Source organism: Eurosta solidaginis, chromosome 2, assembly GCF_040869045.1.
Source record: "Eurosta solidaginis isolate ZX-2024a chromosome 2, ASM4086904v1, whole genome shotgun sequence".
In the NCBI taxonomy this organism is placed as follows: domain Eukaryota; kingdom Metazoa; phylum Arthropoda; class Insecta; order Diptera; family Tephritidae; genus Eurosta; species Eurosta solidaginis.
In genome coordinates, this window is record NC_090320.1 from 80,513,283 (window position 1) to 80,536,919 (window position 23,637).

Here is a 23,637-nt window from a genome sequence, read left to right on the forward strand (position 1 = left end):
AAATAAAAATTAACAAGAACAAAAAAATTCAATTTATTTAAAGTAGGTACATTTAAAGTTGAATATAAATATAACCCTACACAGATTGCTTTCAAGGAAGAAATAAAGCTTCTATCTAAAACCAAAACCACGGTTGCAAAAACTTCTAGTTCCATTCGTTACCTCAATCCATTTGTGGACTCTGACGGCTTTCTTCGAGTTGGGGGACGCCTCGAAAACTCCGCGTTACCATATGACGCGAAACATCCATATATTTTACCACGAAAGTCTAACTTAGCTAAGCTGATTATTCTAGACACCCATCTTCGCACGCTCCATGGAGGCACAAGTTCCACGCTCGCCTTACTCCGACAACGGTTCTGTATCTTTGGCGGCCGCGCAGCGGTACGAGAATCAATTCTTCGCTGCATCGTATGTGCTCAATATCGTGCTGAACGCCAGCAACAGCTTATGGGGCAACTCCCGTCGTCGAGAGTCAATAGCGCTCGTTTGTTCCAGCATACCGGGGTGGACTATGCCGGTCCATTCACCATAAAAGAACGTCGCGGTCGCACTCGCACTACATATAAGGCATATGTTGCTCTCTTTATTTGTTCGGCTTCCTCGTACATACATCTTGAGCTAGTGACTGATTATAGAGCTGAAGCTTTCATAGCAGCCTACAAACGGTTTTCCGGAATCTACGGTGTAAGCAAAACACTAACTAGTGATCAAGGAACGAACTTTATTGGCGCTGACAAAGAACTTAAACAACTGTTCAGTTCAGCATCAAGCGAGATGCCTCGCCTATCTCATTTATTATCAAAGGATGGAACCCAATGGCGTTTTAATCCACCATCTGCTCCAAACTTCGGCGGTCACTGGGAAGCCGGAGTAAAGTCAATGAAACATCACTTGAAACGCGTCATGAGGAGCTATTTATTTTCATTTGAAGAGTTTACAACAGCCTTACGACAAATTCAAGCTGTACTCAACTCTCGACCCCTGTGCAGAATTACGGATGATCCTGATGATATGAACTACCTAACACCAGGTCATTTTTTCGTTGGTGGACCCATTGCCAGTTTACCTGAGCCGAGTTTAACTCAGGTGCCTCAATCTCGCCTTTCACATTGGCAACTAACCAAGCGGCTAACTGAACAATTCTGGGAAAAATGGCAAAAGGAATACTTGCAGCAACTACAATCGCGTTACAAATGGCAACTGCCCACAACCTCCATTCAAGTTGGTTCAATTGTCCTTCTCATCGACGAAAGGTACCCTCCATCGAAATGGCCATTAGGGAAGGTCATAAAAGTGCATCCCGGTCGCGATGGGTTAATCCGAGTAGTTACCGTCAAAACCGCAATCACAATTCTGGATCGTCCTATAAATAAACTATGCTTACTTCCTAATCCTGTGAATCAAACAGAAGAAGGTTCTGACATTCAACCTAAAGAAAAACGACATACAACTTAATTTCGCCTTTTTCGCAACCATGCATTTGCCCCTTTACTTGGTGCAACGCGGGGAGTATGTTTGACGCATTATCAAACCATCAACCAATAAAAAACCAATCGATTTAGAACACATCAGTATGGAGTAAGAATGATCTGATTAGTGAAACGAATCGGATGGGCAAGGATCCAATTCGTTAGCACCAATGGAACACAGCTTTTCAACGTATTGCTATGCAGCTGACTTCACGTTCGCAAGTGACAAAATCACTCATCTCTATTTTTTCACGTTATAGACACACGAAAATTTTCTCAAATCATTCGAATTAAGCTTTGTAAATTGCATTGTAAAGTTAAAGTTAAAGTGTTTATTAAACAACAATTGAAACCTAAGCTTTCTGAGTTTTCGTGCATTGCGTTAAGAAAAAGGAAGGTAATCCAATTTCAGCGGCCTTGCTAGTTTGCTACTATGCGTGAGACACAAACCAATCTAATTGCCACCAAACGGTAGGGTGCGCCCGTTTTGCCGGATAACCTCACATGGGTTTTGTTCCTGCTATCCACGTAAGTGAAAAAACAAATTTTCCCTTTGTTAAGTTCAATACTGCATTGAACAAGCTGGTCCTTCGAGCCGTCCTGCTCACTCGACTAACACATAACGTGATTGAGGCGTTCAATCTATCATCGGCCTCTGTCTGGCTTTGGACTGATTCATCAGTTACCCTCACTTGGCTCACGAACCATCCCTTAAAATGGAAGGACTTTGTAGCAAATCGAGTGAGCTTCGTTCAAGAAAGGCTACCGACGGCAAGTTGGAGGTTTGTTGCGGGTAAGGAAAACCCCGCGGATTGTGCATCACGTGGTATGACGCCTAGTCAATTGCATTCACACGAACTCTGGTGGCACGGTCCCCAGTGGCTTAAGTTGGATAGCTCGGTTTGGCGGACGAATAAATTCACTCAATCCCAACAAGCAGAAACAGAACAACCTATAGTATACTTATGTTGCCGCTGGTGTTAATGCTGTGGCTCCTGCTATGATGTTTTCCGCTGTTGCTGCTAGCTTTCACTGCCGACGGTGTTTGCTGCTGCTGGACTTCGCTGTTGGTGGTCTTCGCTGCTGCTGAGCTTCGCTGATGAGGGTGTTAGTTGCTGCTGACGGTGACACAGTATCTAATGCCGTTACCTGAGTGGCGTAGATTTTTTATGTGCCCGTTATGTATATCGGTTACATAATTTATAACTTATAATATTGTATATGTATGACATATGATCGCCATTATTCGTATTTTCCCACATTAGCTAAGGAGAAAATGTTTTTCACCTTTTTAGGCCAAACTTTTAAACAGCCGCTGCAGAACCAATCTCACTACCTTCACACCACGTTTTCCATTATGCCACACTGCTATACCACCGTCCAAAACGCGGTTGCCTGGCGAGGCTCCAGCCTCACGGTCGCCATGTGAGGTTCCATTTTGGAACCTCTGAAAAATTGATGTGGGCTTTGCACGCCCCAACTCACTCCACACCAAACGCCAATTGCCAAACCCAGTATTTTTAGTTTAGGTCTAGTTCTTTTATTTATTAAAGTTTTTAGTATAATAAATGTTTTACTATTTTATTTAATTATTTAAGTTTTAGTTTTGCCACACGTCCGTGTCTCCTTTTCTTTGTGTTGCTTTCAATGTCCAAATTTTTATAATGGCCGGTATTTTTCTGCCGAGCCGAATTGCTCTGTTCCCAAGTTGTTACAACACCTGTTGTCCTTTCACAATAGACAACGGGTGTTGCAGCAATTTGGAAACAGGGTGACATTTTTATTATTTTTTAGGCTGCTGTTACAATGCCTTTCAACCTCCGATTTAAGAATCTGTAAGATCATAAATGCAACCATGTCAACTAATGTAACAGAATAAGCAAAAAATACAACCATGGGAACTAATTAATAGAATAAGCAAAAATACATCGCTGTATAGGAAGAAAATTGAAGAAAAGGAAGATGGTGGACTTCCGGTTCATTTTTGGATTGAGGACTGAAAAATAAAGTACTAAGATAATTAATCCGGACATTTCTGCTGTTTTATTAGCCATCGGAGGTAGAATTTACATCTCAGGTGTGTTAACGAACCGCGCGCACTATTATAAACAACTATTCTGTAAAATGGATGCTCGAGAGAACATTGTCAAGGTTTTAACTGAAAATAGTGTGGATTTCCCTCCTACTGCCAACATTATACAATTACGCAGGGTACTGCAAAATATAGTTGGCGTGGGAGATAATAGCTCCGCAAATACGATGAATACCACTCCGAACACAAATATATTGGAGAACATTCCGGACGAAATTATTGAGATAAACGCGGCTGTTTCTATTGATTCCTCTGCCGCCACCGCCGTTCATACTGCCGCCACTGCCCTACTACCGATGTTTTGGTTTAATTCAATTCAAAACCTGCCGTTCACGATGTTTTTGCTGCCGCCACTGACGCCTATTCTGCCGCCGCTACCGTCTGCTCTGACGCCACTGCCGTTCATACTTCCGCCACTGCCGTTCCAAATGCCTCTACTACCGATGTTTTAGTTGAATTCAATTCAACACCTGCTGTTCACGATGTTTTTGCTGCCGCCACTGCCGTGTATTCTGCCGCCGCTACCGTCTGCTCTGACGCCATTGCCGTTCATACTTCCGCCACTGCCGTTCCAAATGCCTCTACTACCGATGTTTTAGTTGAATTCAATTCAACACCTGCTGTTCACGATGTTTTCGCTGCCGCCACTGCCGTCTATTCTGCCGCCGCTACCGTCTGCTCTCAACCCACTGCCGTTCCAACTGCCTATACTACCGATGTTTTGGTTGAATTCAATTCAACACCTGCCGTTCACGAGGCTTTTGCTGCCGCCACTGCCACTGCACAGATGTTAAAATTAATGAAGGAAATCGACGAGCTAAGAGCTAGTACTGGGGTACAACAGCAACGTAGACTGGATTTTGCCGATATAGAGCATGCTGTTTCCAAGTTCAGTGGTGATGATATATCAGTGACGGTGGGACATTTTCTTCAAGACATCGAAGAAGTAATGGAGTCGTCAAGAGTAGACGAACGATTTAAATTACTGGCTCTTCGTCGCTGCCTGGTGGGAACAGCCAAAGTTTTGCTTACCACCACCAGAGCGTTGAGCTATGCCGAGCTAAAAAAAGGCCCTTACGATGGAATTTGATGTGCCGATACAGAGGAACGAAGTTTATAAAATGTTGGCAAGACGCAAGTGGGACAAAAACAGCGAATCATTACATTGCCACGTTCTATTAGTGCAGGCAATAGGAAAACGGGCAAACATATGCGAAACAGAAATCATCGATTTCATAATAGACGGCATGGGCAATGTAGTGCCAAATGCACATCTACTATTACCGGCCAAAACACTTGATGAGTTGAAGACATTAGTGAGCCGCTTTCAAAGAAAATATTTCACAGTAGAACCAGACTAATATATGTTAGAAATTAAGGTATACTGTATCGAGGTCGATTACAGTGTCAGATTGGCCGAGCTATAACTCTGAACACAAATAGCGAATTGTATTAGATTTGGTATTAGATTTAGATTAGGTACTAGATTAAGAAATGTACGATAGTGTAGATAGAAATTAAGTTATAATGTATCAAGATCAATACAGTGCGAGCTGTAATGCGGCAGTTACCCACCGACGTGTGCCGTACGTAAGGACGTTTGTCGTACGAAGCACGTTTGACCGAACTCTCAAGCCCGTAGGAATCGGAATCAATCTGTGCGTCTGTGTACATGTACATAACATATTTGTGTGTGTATTGTTTACAGATAAGCACTGTTGCCATTGACCATTTTGCATGTATGCTTATGGAAACATCAACTTTTTCCAATTTAATTTTTGATATTGTAAAAGGCCGGAATACATATTAAATAAGTATAAATAGATTAAATATTTACAATCAGCACTTTTACATAATTATTTCGAATTATTTTCACAATTTTTCAAACTTTAATTAGGTGTTTTTGCATAAAACTGCAAACGGTCAAAAATTAGCGCACAAAAGTTTACTAGGCAACTCTGTCTAGTGAGAGAGCGATCAGCTGACACGTTCTTACGGAAAAAATCAAAACTGTTTTGATTTCTACGTTCCGGGCTACGTACGTACGGGCGTTGCACGTCGGTGAGTTTTCGTTTACATTGCACACTCATAAGATAGGTCGTGTCAGCTGACACGTTTTTGGTACGTACGTTCGTGAGTAACTGCCGCATAACTCTGAACACAAATAGCGAATTGTATCAGATTAGGAAATGTACGACAGTAAAAATAGAAATTAAGATAATGTATCGAGGTCGATACAGTTTCAAGTTGGCCGAGTTGTAAGATCATAAATGCAACCATGTCAACTAATGTAAAAGAATAAACAAAAAATACAACCATGGGAACTAATTAATAGAATTAGCAAAAATACATTCCTATAAAGGAGGAAAAAGTAGATGGTGGACTTCCGGTTCATTATTGGATTGAGGACTGAAAAATAAAGTACTAAGATAATTAATTAGAATTTACAAATGCGAAAATAAAAATTAAAAATTTAAATTCTGCCATATCATTTCGGTTCAAATTTTCATGTGCTTGTTGTATTTTGCCAGATTATTTGTACTCACTAATACAGAAAGGCGTTGGATTCACCTAAGGTTATTTTTAAAAATCGCGCCCGAAGGCCGCCAGCGCGGAAAGATGTTCTGTACAAATAAAACTATGGATCGCACCTCATATTTCGGACCGTCTCGGGGCCATTTTGTGGGTTTTTGGAAATATTTTTCGAGAGAAATAAAATTTTTAATTTCCGCTTTCGAATCCTAAAAACGGAGATCGAAACGCGTCTTTTGATACCACCTTTGATAAGAGCTAGATGGTCGTTCCCGAGATGGTCGGGCTAGCACCTCAATGGTTCTGTGGTACTGGAGCGTACCGGATCTGTATCCGGCAAAGGACCATCACATCGATAACACTCCCCCAAAGCCTTCGGGGAGCAACCTTATGGCTACAACAACAACAAGAACAACAACAACAGAGTTAGATGGTGCACGGGCTCATAAAACGTTAACAAAAGAAAACAAAAAATTTAAAGGCGGTTGTTAAACCTTTTTTAATCAAACAATAATCAACAACGTGTAAACGAAGGATTACATTCCGAAGTTGGACGAGGCTGGGCGCAGTTCGGATGCAGCCAAAATAGGTGAAATTATGCGAACGTGAGTCCCATTGATGCTAATCACTACTCCTGGGAATCCTGTTTTAGAGTAAAATACAATTTTTGCTATTTGGGTTTTAATCCACTTCACACAAATATGCTCCTCAATAATATCTAAAACCAGTCCAACGCCAAAATCATTTCCACAGCATTTTTGATAGCTGCCATCAGCAAGGAATCTGAGCGTGGCACATAATTTTAAAATAGGGTACAACCTTCCCTGTTGTTTTCCGAAAGCGTTTGCGGAAATGGTCCTTAATTTTGTTTAGTAATGAGCAAAATGCTTCCTTTCAAATCTGCAAAATAACTTCATTTGAAGCTCATCATTTGTCACTTGAACATTTTCGTACTTGGTACTTGGTAGTTCCAAGGGATTGGAAAGACTACGCGAATGTTTTTCGTATCCGCGACATATCAATCACCAACATTTTCGCCATTATAAAATAGATTTCATATCATATAATATCTTGTAATAACAAAATAACTTTTGCAAATGCTTAAATTTTCGATACAAATTGTTCAGCTCTTCATGTATCTGTCAAATCATCACTTTCTTAGGTTGGCAGCACCAATTCAACTTCAACTGAAATAAGTCGTAATTCCTAATCCCCAACAGGAGTTGAGTTGTCTGAAAGTTGAGTTGTTTCAATTACAACCCAACTAAGTTGAGTTGTATACCGTAATAGGGGCATTAGTTCATTTAGTTACTCATTATTACAAGGACTCTTTCCTGACAATTTGTTACAATCTAAGTCCTCAATACGGATATTCCAAAGACTTTACTCGACTTTGTGCCACGTATGCTCGTCGCTCCTCCAACTCCAAAATATTTTGATGTCACTTTTACCGGACTGTATGTAATATTTGTTCCAAATATGAGCCAAATCGGACATCATAGGTCGCTTTCCATTCCAAATCGAACCACAAATACGATTTTTTTGAATATCTCGATCTTTGCGCCACCCAGCGGCGATTTTTTTTTTCATAGGTCGCTTTCTATTCTTGTATGTATTATGTGTTCCAAATATGAACCAAATCAGACCACAAATACGATTTTTTTTTCATAGGTCACTTTCTATTCTTCTATGTATTATGTGTTCCAAATATGAGATAAATCGGACCACAAATACGATTTTTTTGAATATCTCGATCTTTGCGCCACCCAGCGGCGATTTCTTTTTCATAGGTCGCTTTCTATTCTCGTATGTATTATGTGTTCCAAATATGAGCCAAATCAGACCACAAATACGATTTTTTTATAGGTCGCTTTCTATTCTTGTATGTATTATGTGTTCCAAATATGAGCCAAATCGGACCACAAATACGATTTTTGTGAATATCCCGATCCTTGCGCCACCTAGCGGCGATTTTTTTCATAGGTCGCTTTCTATTCTTGTATGTATTATGTGTTCCAAATATGAGCCAAATCGGCCCAGAAATAAGATTTTTGTAAATATCTCGATCCTTGCGCCACCTTTCTTATTATTGCATTGTCATCGGGTTCTGAACTATATTCCAAGTTTCAAGCTTGTAGCTTTCAGGGAAGTTGCTTAAATTTCAATTACAAAATTTGTGCCAGGCAGCCAACCAGCCTGTCAAGTCAAGCTAAATAAAACCGTTTAAAAAACGTTGGGCGCGTGAAAGTTCTAAAAATGTGAGGCGTAGCATAACCTGATTAAGGCTCAGTTGGTCTTATATATGACTATCAATAGAAATTTGACGCGCCCAACGCTTTTATTTAATTGTCTGATGAACGCCCTAGATTGATGAGGAGTGTGATGACTAGTACCTATGACCTACCTAATTATTTTCTAGCTTATAATGTTATTATTACTTCATGTAAGTATTGTTTTCAATAAAACCGTTTAATTTAAAAAAAAAAAATTATTATTTTATTTTCAAGTTTTTCGTCTTTATTTAATTGCCTATTATTTCTCATTCTATTTATGTCCCTATTACCGTTTACAACTCAACTCTGGTTGGGGTGAAATTTCGCAATTTGGTATTACAGATTAGAACTCAACCTTTAAAAAAAATGTCGGTTGAGTTGTCTAATCTAACAACTTTTTGTGGCATTACCGTTTACAACCTTGTATTGGTGTAGTTGTCAAATACGTCAAAATCTTACAACTGATTACTAGCAGTTGTCTCATACAATTTTGCAGTTGTTTTGAAAAAATTTTACGTTTTAGAAGACGGTTCACCACCTAATTTTTAACAAAAATTTTCAAAGTTGGTATCACGTTTTGACATCCGATTTAAGAATCCGAAAACAAAAATTAAAAATTTTATTTCTGTCATATTATTTCGGTTAAAATTTTCATGTGGTTGTATTTTGTCAGATTTATTGTACACACTAATGCAGAAAGGCATTGCACCCATCCAGGGTTATTTTTGCAAATCGCGGCCAAAAGCCGCCAACACAGAAAGATGTTCTGTGCAAAAGAAACTGTGGATCGGGCCTCATATTTCGGACCCTCGGGCCATTTTGTGGTTTTTTGTAAATATTTTTGGTAGTTCTTTACGACAGCATGACACTGCCAATACGCGTCAAAAAATATCGAGAGAGGTGTCAAAAGACGCGTATTAATCCGAAGGCGGAAAAGAAAAATTTTATCTATGTCCGGAGATATTTGCAGTTGAAATTGGCGATTTTCATGTGGTTGTTGTAATGTTGGGTACCCACAAAAAAAATTGTGAACATAAGTGTTTTGTGCGGATATAGTTTCGGTCTCCAAACCGGTGTTGGACCCACCCAGGGTAATTTTTTTATAATCGCGGACGCAGGTCGCCAACGCAGAAAGGTGTTCTGCGCAAAAATACTATGGATACCACCCCCGGTTTCGGAGGTACCAGCGGGTCTTTTAATATCTTTTGAAGGAGTTAAAATTTTTATTTTCCGCTTTCGGATTATTAATACTGATTCCAAGACGCGTCGTTTGATACCTCTCTCGATATTTTTGGACGCGTATTGGCAGTGTCATGCTGCCGTAAAGAATTACCATAAGTTGTAATTCGTAATACCAAACAGGAGTTGAGTTGTCTGAAAGTTGAGTTGTTTCAATTACAACACAACTAAGTTGGGTTGTATACCGTAATAGGGGCATTAGTTCATTTAGTGACTCATTATTACAAGGACTCTTTCCTGACAATTTGTTACAATCAAAGTCCTCAATACGGATATTCCAAAGGCTTTACTCGACTCTGCGCCACATATGCTCGTCGCTACTCCAACTCCAAAATATTTTGATGTCACTTCTACCGGACTGTATGTAATATTTGTTCCAAATATGAGCCAAATCGGACATCATAGGTCGCTTTCCATTCATATATGTATTATGTGTTCCAAATCGGACCACAAATATGATTTTTTTTGAATATCTCGATCTTTGCGCCACTCAGCGGCGATTTTTTTTCATAGGTCGCTTTGTATTCTTTCATGTATTATGTGATCCAAATATGAGCCAAATCGGACCACAAATACGATTTTTGTGAATATCTCGATATTTGCGACACTTAAGGCGATTTTTTTCATTGGTCGCTTTCTATTCTTTCATGTATTATGTGATCCAAATATGAGCCAAATCGGACCACAAATAGGATTTTTGTGAATATCGCAATCCTTGCGCAAACTAGCGGCGATGTTTTTCATAGGTCGCTTTCTATCCTTGTATGTATTATGTGTTCCAAATATGAGGCAAATCGGACCACAAATACGATTTTTGGAATATGTCGATCTTTACGCCACGTAGCGGCAATTTTTGGCATAGGTCGCTTTCTATTCTTGTATGTATATGTGCACCAATGACTCCCGCTTAAAATATGAGTTTGATTTAACTGAAAATTGGTGGGTATACAGAAAACATATAGGGTTGCATTTGCGTTCTTGTTTGAGACTTTTTGTGAGTGATTTTCTTAATATTACCAAAAACAGGACAAAGTGTACGGACACTAATGCGGCAGTTACTCACGAACGTACGTACCAAAAACGTGTCAGCTGACACGACCTATCTTATGAGTGTGTCATGTAAACGAAAACTCACCGACGTGCAACACCCGTACGTACGTATCCCGGAACGTAGAAATCAAAACAATTTTGATTTTTTTCCGTAAGAACGTGTCAGCTGATCGCTCTCTCACTAGACAAAGTTGCATAGTAAACTTTTGTGCGCTAATTTTTGACCGTTTGCAGTTTTATGCCAAAACACCTAATTAAAGTTTGAAAAATTCTGAAAATAATTCGAAATAATTATGTAAAAGTGCAGATTATAAATATGCAATCTATTTATATTTATTTAATATTATTAATTCCAGCCGTTTACAACATAAAAAATTAAAATGGAAAAAGTTGATGTTTCCATAAGCATGCATGCCAACTGGTTGTTGTTGTTGTAGCAGTGCTTCGCCCCACCTAACAGCCGCGACCGATCACAAATTGTCACCAATATCCTCTAACGGGAGTCCAAGGAAACTTGCTGTTTCAACAGGGGTGGAAAGGGGTGTTAGAGGCCTTGGTTCCACATTACAATTAAAGAGATGGTTGCTGTCATGTGGGGACACATTGCAAGCGGGGCATACATTTTGTATGTCGGGGTTGATTCTGGATAGGTAAGAGTTTAACCTATTACAGTATCCAGAACGAAGTTGAGCAAGAGTGACACGCGTTTCCCTGGGGAGTATGCGTTCCTCTTCTGCGAGTTTCGGATACTTTTCTTTGAGTACTGGATTCACCGGGCAATTCCCGGCATAAAGGTCCGACGCCTGTTTATGGAGTTCACCAAGGACCTGCTTGTGTTTTTTCGCTTCATACGGCTGGGTTCTCAGGTACCGTATTTCCTCAAAATGCTTACGGAGATGACTTCTTAAACCCCTAGGCGGTGCGGGCTCATCAATCAGATGTCTGTTGTGATGCTCAGGTTTCTGGGTATTCAACAGGAACTGTTTGGTCAGCATCTCATTTCTCTCCCTGATGGGGAGTATTCTCGCCTCATTGTGCAGATGGTGTTCTGGGGACATAAGAAGACATCCCGTGGCGATTCTGAGAGCAGTACTTTGGCAGGCCTGTAGCTTCTTTCAGTGGGTAATTTTTAGGCTTGGCGACCATATTGGTGACGCGCAGTTCGTAATCGGCTGGCTAATTGCTTTGTATGTAGACATGAGCGTTTCTTTATCTTTTCCCCAAGTACTTCCAGCGAGGGATTTGAGGATTTTGTTACGGCTCTGAATTCTCGGAACAATTGCGGCTGCGTGCTCACCAAAATGTAGATCCTGATCAAACGCCACACCCAAGATTTTGGGGTGTAGGACAGTCGGTAGCGTAGTGCCATCGACGTGGATGTTCAAAATGGTCGACATTTGGGACGTCCATGTTGTAAATAAGGTCGCAGAAGATTTAGTCGGTGATAATGCCAGGTTTCGCGAGGCGAAAAAACTGGAGAGATCAGGGAGGTTCTATTGCATAACTCATCGATCTGTGGGCCTGGGCCTGTGGCCATTATTGTGCAGTCATCGGCGTAGGAAACGATTGTGACTCCTTCCGGTGGTGAAGGTAGCTTAAATATGTAGAAATTAAACAAAAGTGGGGACAGGACACCACCCTGTGGCACGCCTTGTTTAATTCTTCTTGGTTTTGATGTTTCGTTTCTAAATTGCACCGATGCCTGCCGACCACCGCAATTTATCTGGGTAACAATGGCATTTAGCGCGGTGGTAGTGCTATGGAGTTTTCTGAAGCCATGCTGATGACAGGCTAGCTGCAAATTTGCTTGGAAATAGGGGAGCAAAATGGCTCCAAGCGTCTTTGCTACTGGCGATAGGAGAGATATCGGACGATACGACTCTCCTATGTTAGCTGGTTTCCCAGGCTTTAGTAGCGGGACCACCTTGGCCATTTTCCATTTTTCGGGTATGTCAAAGGTGGAAAGAGACAGGTTGAAGACATGCGCTAAATATTTGAAACCCTCTTTGAAACCCCTACCCCATGCAAACTGGTCAATGGCAACAGTGCTTTGTTCTATACAATAAACACACAAATATGTTATGTACATGTACATAGACGCACACGTTGATTCCTACGGGCTTGAGGGTTCGCTCAAAAGTGTTTCGTACGACAAACGTCCGTACGTACGGCGCACGTCGGTGGGTAACTGCCGCTTAAGTCTGATATCTTCTGCATATACGTAAAAATTCCAAAGTAATTGCATGACCTGATTTGTAATTGACTATCGCTGTCTCACTCTGTATCTCTTTCTATCACCCGCTGAAGATAACCGGCTCTATGCGCCGCCATATTGGACTCCTGTCAAAACGCTAAAAAGTAGCCATATTGAACATCCTGTCAGGCAGTTGACAGATAAGATATCACACTTATGCGGCAGTTACTCACGAACGCACGTACCAAAAACGTGTCAGTTGAAACGACCTTTCTTATGAGTGTGCAATGTAAACGAAAACTCACCGACGTGCAACGCCCGTACGTACGTAGCCCGGAACGTATAAATCAAAACAATTTTGATTTTTTCCGTAAGAACGTGTCAGCTGATCGCTCTCTCACTAGACAGAGTTGCCTAGTAAACTTTTGTGCGCTAATTTTTTACCGTTTGCAGTTTTATGCAAAAACACCTAATTAAAGTTTGAAAAATTGTGAAAATAATTCGAAATAATTATGTAAAAGTGCAGATTATAAATATGTAATCTATTTGTATTTATTTAATATTAATTCCAGCCTTTTATAACATCAAAAATTAAATTGGAAAATGTTGATGTTTCCATAAGCATGCATGCAAACTGGTCAATGGCAACAGTGCTTATCTGTAAATAATACACACGCAAATATGTTATGTACATGTACACAGACGCACACATTGATTCCTACGGGCTTGAGGGTTCGGTCAAACGTGTTTCGTACGACAAACGTCCGTACGTACGGCACACGTCGGTGGGTAATTGCCGCTTAACGCTGTCCGGATACTAGTGCGTTTACCCTAATAATTCCGAAATCGATATTTTTTTCTTTTTATTTTATCTGATTTTTTGTACCAAAGTTGATTATATCACATTTTAGCGTTGTCGTCTGGCTAGACGAACATAGCCTGTAAGTCCTTTTAGTTCGTATTCATTTCAAAATTTATCAATAAAAATTCAAACTTATTTCTGGGTAGTCACAGTGCACGACGAGTTTCTTCAAAATTTTTGTAAAAATTCAAATATTTGTGGATTTTGTTTTTTCTTTTTTTGTGCCAAATTTGATTATGTCACTTTTTAGCGTTGTCGTCGGGCCAGACGAACATATTTTTAAGCCTATAAATCCTCATAGATCGAATTCATTTCAAAATTTATCATTAAAAATTCAAACTTATCGGTGTGCGACGAGTTTTCTTCAAAATTTAAATAAAAATTCAAATATTTGTGGATAAAGTTCATAGTGTAAAATTTCGTCTGGCCGGACGACAACGCTAAGATGTGTTGAATTTATTCACCGTTAATCGGAGGGTTAAGTATGAGCTGAGAATCATTTCAAAGGAGAATTTAAAACACTGGAGCCTACTAAAGAATTTTGCATCACTGATTTCGCTTATTCTTTCAGCCCATCGGGATATAAAATTCGGCACCTTTTTCGGGTAACTTGCTTTTTTAAAAACTTTAAGACAATTTGAAAACATGTTCGGCTTGGGACATTGTATTTAAATTCAATGTTTATTAATTTTTTGAAAAAATTATGCGAAGCGATCATTTAAATTTATTATATAACATTTCTTTAAGTGTTTTTATTTCATAACTTGGTGAATTCGGTGATGCGAAATCCGTGTTGGGCTGGCATTGAAAGCGCCTGTTTTCTCAAATCACTTTTGAACGGTTAGAAAGTGTTAAATTTCGCAATTGAATCTTTATAACTAGCAGTGATGCGCATCCCTTGATACCCGTTTCGACCATATCGGACCAGTTTTCGAGATGAACAATAAATGGCCCAGGCAGCCTTAGAAAAGTAGGAAATACCCTACAAGGCGGAGGTAAATAACAACTCCGCTTTGCCTTGCTACTATATTAGTTATTTGCAGCCCTTTAGGATCAACTTTCGAGTTTAGGTCAGTTTTGGTTATTTCTATATTTTGCCTTTTATTCGGCTTGACAATTAAGGGATGATTCTTTCTAAAATCTGGCAACACTTCTTTTTTTTGTCCATCATTTTTTGTTATCGCTGCGTATGACACTTTGTCTTCAACACTATTAACATTTTTCTTTATTTCATTGCACATTTTTTTATTCTCTTTACTTATTTCTTCAATCATTTTCTTATTGTCATCCTTGCTTGTTTTCAACTCATCACAGACCCATTGTACAGGTCTACAAGTAGGATATGTAGCAGCACGCACATACACAGCCACGCTCACCTGATAAAATGCTTGTTCTTGGTCGTTTTTTTTGTGGATGCTATTTGGCACTGTTGTACTTCTTAGAACCAAAAAAAGTTTAGTAGCTGCTATCGAAAACTGCTTAAAATTATTTTTTCTTATATTACAAAGAAATATACTTATTTACTTTCAAACGAGCACTTACATCTCTCTTTAATAACCATATATTTTGGACAATTTTAATTAACAAATTGTGATACTTTATTACCGGGGACGATTGCTAAAACACGACCAAAACCGTCGGGGGAGGTATTAATAGACGCGTTTTTGCCTCGCTTCCAATAATTCGAATACTTTTTCTCTTCGGACTATTGACAACATGACAAAACGCGTCTATTAATTTTTCTTTCCTCTTTTTTGGACGGGTTATTGCAGTCGACCTCGGTTTCAAACTGTTTTTCGCGGAGAACTTTTGAACGGGTAGAAAAACTTAACTCCCGTGTTTGTATTCTTAATACTGAAATAACTACGCGTCCTCAGATACCCCAATTGAAGACTTTTTTATAATTTTCTGAAGGACCCATATGGGTGCACTTAAAATTTCCTACTAAATTCGTTCAAAAAAATTTACCATCACAGCAACCCATATCTGATATTCCGATCCCTTTTTTGCTTCCCTGTGTCGCTTTCGACGAAGCAACCCCGGTAATTTTGACACTTCGTTCAGTGTCAAAACTCATGTTCCACGCAGGTTCCACTGGGTTCCACGCTAGTTTGACACTGACCGAAGTGTCAAACTGCCGTGTGTTAGAAAGGGAAAGAAATTGTTTCCCTCTCATACATATCATACTTGTAAACCTGTACAATGCACAGACCTGCTCGCTGCTTCGCTTGAAACCTTTAACAATTTCCCGTATTTTGTTCACTTCTACAACACTCTTTTCGCATGATTCTTGCGCTTTTTGCGTTGCCTTAATTCTGTCGCTAAATGCAACTTCTACTGCTTTTAAAACTTGCTTTATTTCTCTTTCATGTTTCTTGAGAGCATTATCAAATTCATTCCTGTACTCAGATAGTTGTTCGCCATTTTTGCTCACTACCATCTGCATATCTTTTAAAATGTCATCTACGTTATGCACATACTGCTACAATCAGTACACATAAATCTAAGCATTTCACATTCGTCTAATTTATTAACACTACGGGGACTCATGTAACCGTATAAATGCCTTATAAAGTGTGTAAACGTATAAATTTATCTAGTGCGTAAACGAACTGTCAAATTTTGTATGAAAAATCATTTACACAATTTGTATAAATTTACGCACACATTTCATTGTGTAAACGCGGTAAACTCAAAGGATTGCAACCTTGCAGACATTACAGCAGGCATTTTCATCAGAACTCTCCAACATCAGCAAGTCATTTACAAGAATATCTTAGTAAAGACGTTTTAGTTTTGATTTTTCACTTAATCTTGGCATTTTTTAATTTGTATAACAATCAAAAAAATTTTGTTTGGCAATAATACATCTGATAAACAATCAAGTTTATCAAGAGTATTTCTAGGTGCGTTCATATAACAGCGTGTGTAAATGAATATAATTTTACACCTTATAAATTTATATGCTTTCATGAGTCCCCCTACTGACCAATAATACCTGAGCATTTTGGTGCTAAATGATAATATTTCCCACACACCCCTTCGCAACAAATTTTTGAGACTTCTCCACGTAATGTAATTTTGCACTTGTCGCATTAACTCTCCATTTTTTATATAGAATGAATATATATATATGTATGTATCAAACTTTGTAAGTGTATGCGTTTTGCTTTCTTTATTTAGAGTCCCTTTCTCGCAAATATATTAAATTTAAAAAATCAAACTTTATTTGGTATAATATTTCTGAAACCAACTTCTGATTCCGCTTTTTGAGTCCCTGTCTCACACATTATTTATTCTTAAAAAGTATTTGAATATAGTTTTACCATTTTAAAATGTAAAATTCGAGGAGCAGAAATAAACACAACCGTACCGTTTTGCGACCGATTTCGAAGACATGCTTGTGTTTTTTAGCTTCATACGGCTGTGTTCTCAGGTGCCGTATTTCCTCATAATGTAATGCGAATGATTCCGATCAGCAACAGGGAATATCGGCTGAAAATACAAAATTCCAGCGAAATTAGTTTTTGGAACTGTTTGGAGTTACAGGTGGCGACCGATTTTCTTTTCCATAGGGCCGGATGCATTGTATTTTGCTGCTTCCAATATTACCATTCCCTTTTCGCGCTCCAGCATCGGATATATCATGTAAAAAATAAGAGGAGGAAAACTTTATCTTATTGTAAGGGTTTTACAATGATCCAATCAACTTTTTTTAAAAGTATTGAAGTTATTACTACTTTTTATGTGATTAGGAAGCTCATTGAAATATTTCAGGCCTTTATATATATGACCGTCCTAAAAAGATTCTTTTTCCGTCAAACGCGGCAAACCCATTTCTCAGTACCGGGGTCAGGAGAAGGAGCCGGATTGGGGTCGATACCTTCCCGGAAGTGGAGAGTATGGCGCAGACCCGCTGCAAGGATCTGCTGTGAGGTTGACAATTTGTGGGAGAGACGCAACAAATTAAACACTGAGTCCGCCTGCTCATTACCCTCCACTCCCCTGTGGCCTAGGACCCAGGGCAACAGTACTACGTTGTGTGCTTCTATTGATTCAGCTTTTCTACGCACTGAAGGACCAGTGCTGACTTTATTTCGAACGCCGCAAATGCCTTTAGAGGGGACTGACTGTCTGACTGAGTATGGCAATTGTTTCGTTGGGGTATCAGCACTGAAGGTTCAGCTTAGCGCACTAACTTATGGCGAATACTTCCGCTTGGAAAATGCTCGGATGTGCTTTTGGAGGTACTGGTAATTTGGCTCTGGGTCCGAAAACTCTGGCTCCAATCCCCTCTGGGGTCTTCGAGCCATCTATGTACCATACGATCTTGAGCAGACTAGTAATACATTGCACCCGCCAATGCCTATACAGCCGTACCAAGAGACGGAGCAGCCCATTACATATTGGCACAACCGGAGCACTGCTGGACATCCATCCTACATGAAAGCTATGCATTCAAAAGTGTTTTTACCAGTGGCTGGTGCACACCGAACTGGACCAATGTATGCTATATTCAGACCTGCACAAATAGCAAGCTATGTTTATGTAAATAATGTTAATGCTAATGTCAATTTGCAAGGTTGAGCACATACAGTACCTACGTTTATACAAGGTGGAACACCACACTACCTACATGGCGATGTAGCTACCGTTCAGGTTGTAAGAGATTAATTAAAATATGTTATTCATAAACACTGATTCTTATTTTCATTATCATTAAACTGTAGACTAGACTCATGGCGGGTATTCTTACTGGACACTGCCTTCTGGCGTCACATGCCTTTAAATTAGCTTGGTCAGTGATAGCAGATGTAGGAAGTGCGGGTTGGAGGAGGAAACGATCGATTACGTTCTGTGCTCGTGCCCTGCGCTTGCCAGGCTAAGACTCCAGCTGACAGCTGTCAGATCCAGAAGCAGCAAGTGGCTTAAGTTCTAGGAAGCCGCTAACCCGCTGGAGCCATGAGAAGCGTGAGTGCACTATGAGTAGCTATCTAAGTGACAAAGTATTCCCTTTGATACGGATAAGGGACTAAGAAAGCACAACACCACGGGCGGTGTCCCTCAGGGATCTGTTCTAGGTCCAACTCTTTTGAATGCGATGTATGACGGGGTGCTACAAATCGGCCTTCCCGGATGCACGGGAATTTTCGGCTTTGCAGATGATATTGTCGTAGTAGCAGTGGCCAAGAAACTTGATCTGCTCCAAGCATTATGTAATGACGCCGTGGGAAGAATAACGGAATAGTGACGAACATGGGGCTGGAGATGGCTAGCAATAAGACAGAAGTGGTTCCGATGAGCTCAAAGCGGACTGTGGATGAGTTGGTCCTAACCATAGGAGATTATGAAATAAATGCAAAGCCCTCCTTGAAATATCTAGGAGTAATCATTGACTAAAAACTAACTTTTAGGGAGCACTTCAGGGCGGTGGGGGAGAAAGTTTCTAGAGTTAGTGGAACCCTAACGCTAATAATGCCCAACATCGGCGGCCCAAGCGAAGCTACCCGTCAGCTATTATCCAACGACACCAGCTCTATAATATTATATGCAGCACCAGTATGCCACAGATCGAAAATGGTCCACCAAAAAGATATACTAGCAGCCTAGCAGCGAATAGCATGTGCTGTTGCGACGACGCGATCCATGTTTTATCCAGGAAAATCCCAGTAGATCTACTCTTAGGTGAAATGGCCGATCTGTATGGCATTGGATTCAGCCGACCATCTGAAGATGCTAAGAAAAGCGCAAGGTCACGAACAATAGTTAGGTGGCAAGAACGGTGAGAAGATTTGAGAAAAGAGCGCTGGACCTTCATGCTAATCCGGAATATAGCGGAATGGTACGAGCGAAAACACGGCGAACTAAATTACCATCTCACATAGATATTGAGCGGGCACGGTGGCTTCAAGGAATATCTATGTACATAAGCGTGGGATAGAGGATGATCCTTTCTGTCCAAGCTGTCCGTCCGAATTGGAAAGCGCAGAACATGTAATGTTTCACTGCCCTCGTTTTCACGGCGAAAGACTGTCTGTAAACAGAGTTTTTGGAGAGGAACCTTCCATTAGGAATTTAGTTCCACGAATTTGCGGACAAATAGATTGTTGGATTGCTGTGAGCAAGATGGCCTTTATAGTAATGACGAAATTGATGCATGCCGAAAGGGAGCGCAGAGAAATGCGCATACGAAGTAGAGGCGACTAAATCGGCTTTCCCCCTGTGACGTTATGCCTAACGGCGGTCGCACGGGGTGCGGACACATGAACAGGATTAGCCTGGTTTCATTGGGCCACTTGAGGGTAGTGCGCTACCACAACGTCCAATAAAAAAAGACAAGTTCCGTCGTGCCTGGTGTTGTTGGGTGAGCGGCCAGACAGCAGGGTGCAACAAATGCACCTTTCAGGGGAAAATTAGATGTAGCAAACGAGTATATTCTGTATTATATGATCAACTTGGAGACAACCAAACGTTTATTTTCCTGTCCAAAACAGAACTGGTGCACGGCACTGCTGCTAAAAAAGGATAGGCGTAGTCATATCAATTCGTTCCCGGGTTAGTCGAGGAAAGCAATTTTAGCATTAATTTGCCCTTTTAAATTTGAACATCCATTCAAGAACTTCGAATAATAGATTAAACAGTCATCTATATTTATTTCTTATTGTAGCACGTCTAATTTACTTCGTAACATCAATCAATTGTCCCTTGTTATAATTTTATGTTCTCTATGAATGCAACAGCAAAGTATCTTTGGGTACCCCTGCCATCGGAAGATGCATAGGTATGGTGGAGGTTCATTTGAAGTTACTTTACCAGGTCCTGATTCTAGTTATCTGAAATTTCTCTTGTGCCTTTGGCCTCTCAGAAAAGAGCTAATTGTGGAGCTCTATTTATGGAACACTTTTCGGCTTATATTAAAAACTTGTAATCTATTCTTACTGATATGAGTTTCTTTTTCATTCTAGGTAATTTGATTTTGACGATGTGCGGATAGAAATATCCCAAATATTCCAGCTGTGGCTGTAAGAACATACATTTGCTCAAATTAGAAGAAAACTGCACGGTTGAGCACATCCAGTACCTACGTTTATACAAGGAGGAACACCACACTACTTTCACGGGGATGTAGCCGCCGATCACGTTGTAAGAGCTTATTTTAAATATGTTATTCATAAACACTGATTCTAATATTTTGTTTTGGTTTTTACTTTAGAGTCAACCGGTTATATAAGCGATGTCAGCTACGCCTTCAGATGTAATAGTTACCGCGGACGCGGTCACAGGGGTAGTTCACTACGTGGGGATTACACTAATCAACGACTTTCAATATCGGAAGGTTTTCCAGCACCATAACAACACCAAAAATATGTGCAAGCACCCGAATAAATTGTACAACAAACGTTAACACGACATGAGCAGCCAGCAACAACAACAACAATCGCAACAAGTTGAAACTTCTAAACAATTAATGGCTAGTGAACCACCAACATATCCGCAATATGCGCATCCATCACCACCAACATATGTCGCCTACTTTGCAACACAAAATCCAATGCTTCATCCCGCGTCAGCTGCATAACAAGCCACTGGTACACCGTTATATGTTTCACATATGCAACATATGTATGCGAATGCACATAAGGTGTGCAATTATAAGTGGTCCATTTGTTTATTCGCCCGAATATCAATATATACCCGGGGAAGATGGCCAAGGCCATTTTGATTCCAATACTGATAAAGGCGAACCATTGGCAAATTTAAAAACTCAAACAGACTACGAAAAATGTTGATAATGGTATTAATTCTAGTACGGATAGTGAAGAATTTAAACCTAGGAAAAAAGCTAAACTTGATAAAAACTTAACCGAAGATGACGATGTTTCTAATTCTAATACTAAGGAAGATGAACCTTTGATAAACATGAAGCTTAAAACAGAGTTATCAAAAAATGACGATGATGATAATGATGTTGATGCAAAGTCCAATGTTGAAAATGATGAAAATTATGAGACAGAATCTGAAAATAGTATGAGTGTGGATTATAACCTGAAGCAAAACTGTCATATCCGGTATGAACAGAATTAGATGTTAAGAAAATAACCTACATAAAGAGGCTCAGTATATTTATGGAAAATTTATCATGAGACAATGCCCAATGTATGTATTTCAATTAAATTCAGCACATTGTTGGAAAAAGCATCTAAATTTATGCATCGTGTAGAGAAATATACCGAACGTGGTGCAAAATGTAAATTTTGTGATATTCAAGCAGCTACACCAAGCTTCAACAAATTATTGGACCATGAGATTTCTCATATGCCCAATAGTCATTATTTAAAATGTAAATTATGCGGTTGGAAGACGAAAATACATTCAAGTATGAATTTTCATTTACGTGTACAACACGCTGAAACAATTGATGTAACAACGAAAAGTTTAGAATTAACTGTTTGTCCATATTGTAATCACAATGGTATTTACGCAAACACTTAATACAGGAACATGAGAAATCAGTGGATGAAAGACCATCTTTTCTATGTTTAGAATGTGGTGAACAATTTAGAACAAATACAAGTTTACGTGTACACGTTTATGAAAAGTTTGCTCATTGTACACCACAAGATTTGAACGGAAAGATCTTGAGGGTATGGTTACACCTATGTGGCATCTACAAGCTATTTATAATGACTAGTATGGAATGAATCCGGATATGGAAGAAAACGGAGGTGACGAAATGAATCACCATGCTTCTTTGGATTCTGGTGATACTCCTGACATGCTTTCTAATTTCACTACGTCTGATCTTACTATGCCTACTAAACTAATATGACGGCAAACTGATGAGCAACACTACCAGCGCAGGAAAAATAAGAACTTCAAAACACGGTTTCGGAAAGGGCACGACTATGAATAGACGTTAATGTATTTATATAGTTTATAAATATAAAAATGCACATATGTAAAAATTACTAGTATAATAGGATATGATTTTTAACTGTAAAAACCATTTTAAACATTCATTATTTATTAATTAAATATTATTTAAACAAAAAGGATGCATTTCATTCATATAAAAAGCGAATTGACAGAAGGTAACCGGTACGGGTGACCGATAGGCCAGTTACCCGTGTTGTTGTTGTTGCATATGTTTTGGTTTGCGATAACGAAAACATATCTAATGAAGTAACTTAAAAATGTAAATAACATCGAGCGAGAAGAAATGTCGAAAACACAATAGGTAAGAGCGAGAAAGCGAGTCACACGTACACTATTTTGAGAGAGCGCATACGTTACCTTTTTCACGACAGCAAAGTAAAAGTCATTAATATGATAATTGGTGACCAAGTTATTGGTAACGATTAAGTCATCGATTAGGTAACGGGTACCTGTCTTGTAGGGTATAGATCGCGCCGAACGCCGCCGATATTTTTGACATTCGGCGGCGGCGTTTATCGCCGGCGTATATCTCTATTCTTTGCTGGCATATGGTGTGAGGTCCAGGAGGCGTGGTAGCGACTGGTGGTCGAATTGCTACTGCTCGCACATCGGGAATTGTTGCTTTTAAAAACAGCCCTTCTGCGCGATCAACTGTAGTCCAGCATTGATGCTAATCGTTAAAACTGTACCGAGAGAATCATAACTATTGATAAACGAGCGGCCGTAAGTCGCTTTTGTGCGAGAACAGCAAGGGGCGCAAATGATTTGAAGAAATCGTGTTGACGAGTATTATGAGTTAGCTCAAAACCTACTCTTCTGCAGATGAAGCAGTTCCTGTCCCTGAGACCGGGGTTAGGTTTGAAGCTTCCCTGGAGTAAATGAATGAAGGACAGTCCCTCCGCAAGGAGCTAGCTCTGATATTTTTTGAACAATCTGCGAGATTCTCAGACAAAAGTCCGGCTCTATGGCTAATTGCTAAAAAGACG

At 39.7% G+C, this 23,637-nt stretch overlaps 1 protein-coding gene and 1 long non-coding RNA gene across 2 annotated transcripts in view; one reads left to right on the forward strand and one right to left on the reverse strand.

The window, feature by feature from the left end:
* Window positions 1-23,637, reverse strand: part of LOC137240025 (uncharacterized) — a 101,801-nt gene that overhangs the window by 43,590 nt on the left and 34,574 nt on the right. The gene's annotated exons all lie outside the window — the stretch shown is intronic.
* On the forward strand, window positions 1,745-22,658 carry LOC137240027 (uncharacterized). The gene is made up of 3 exons (XR_010949582.1): window positions 1,745-2,000; window positions 20,680-20,857; window positions 20,928-22,658. It is a non-coding gene; the product is annotated as an uncharacterized lncRNA (long non-coding RNA).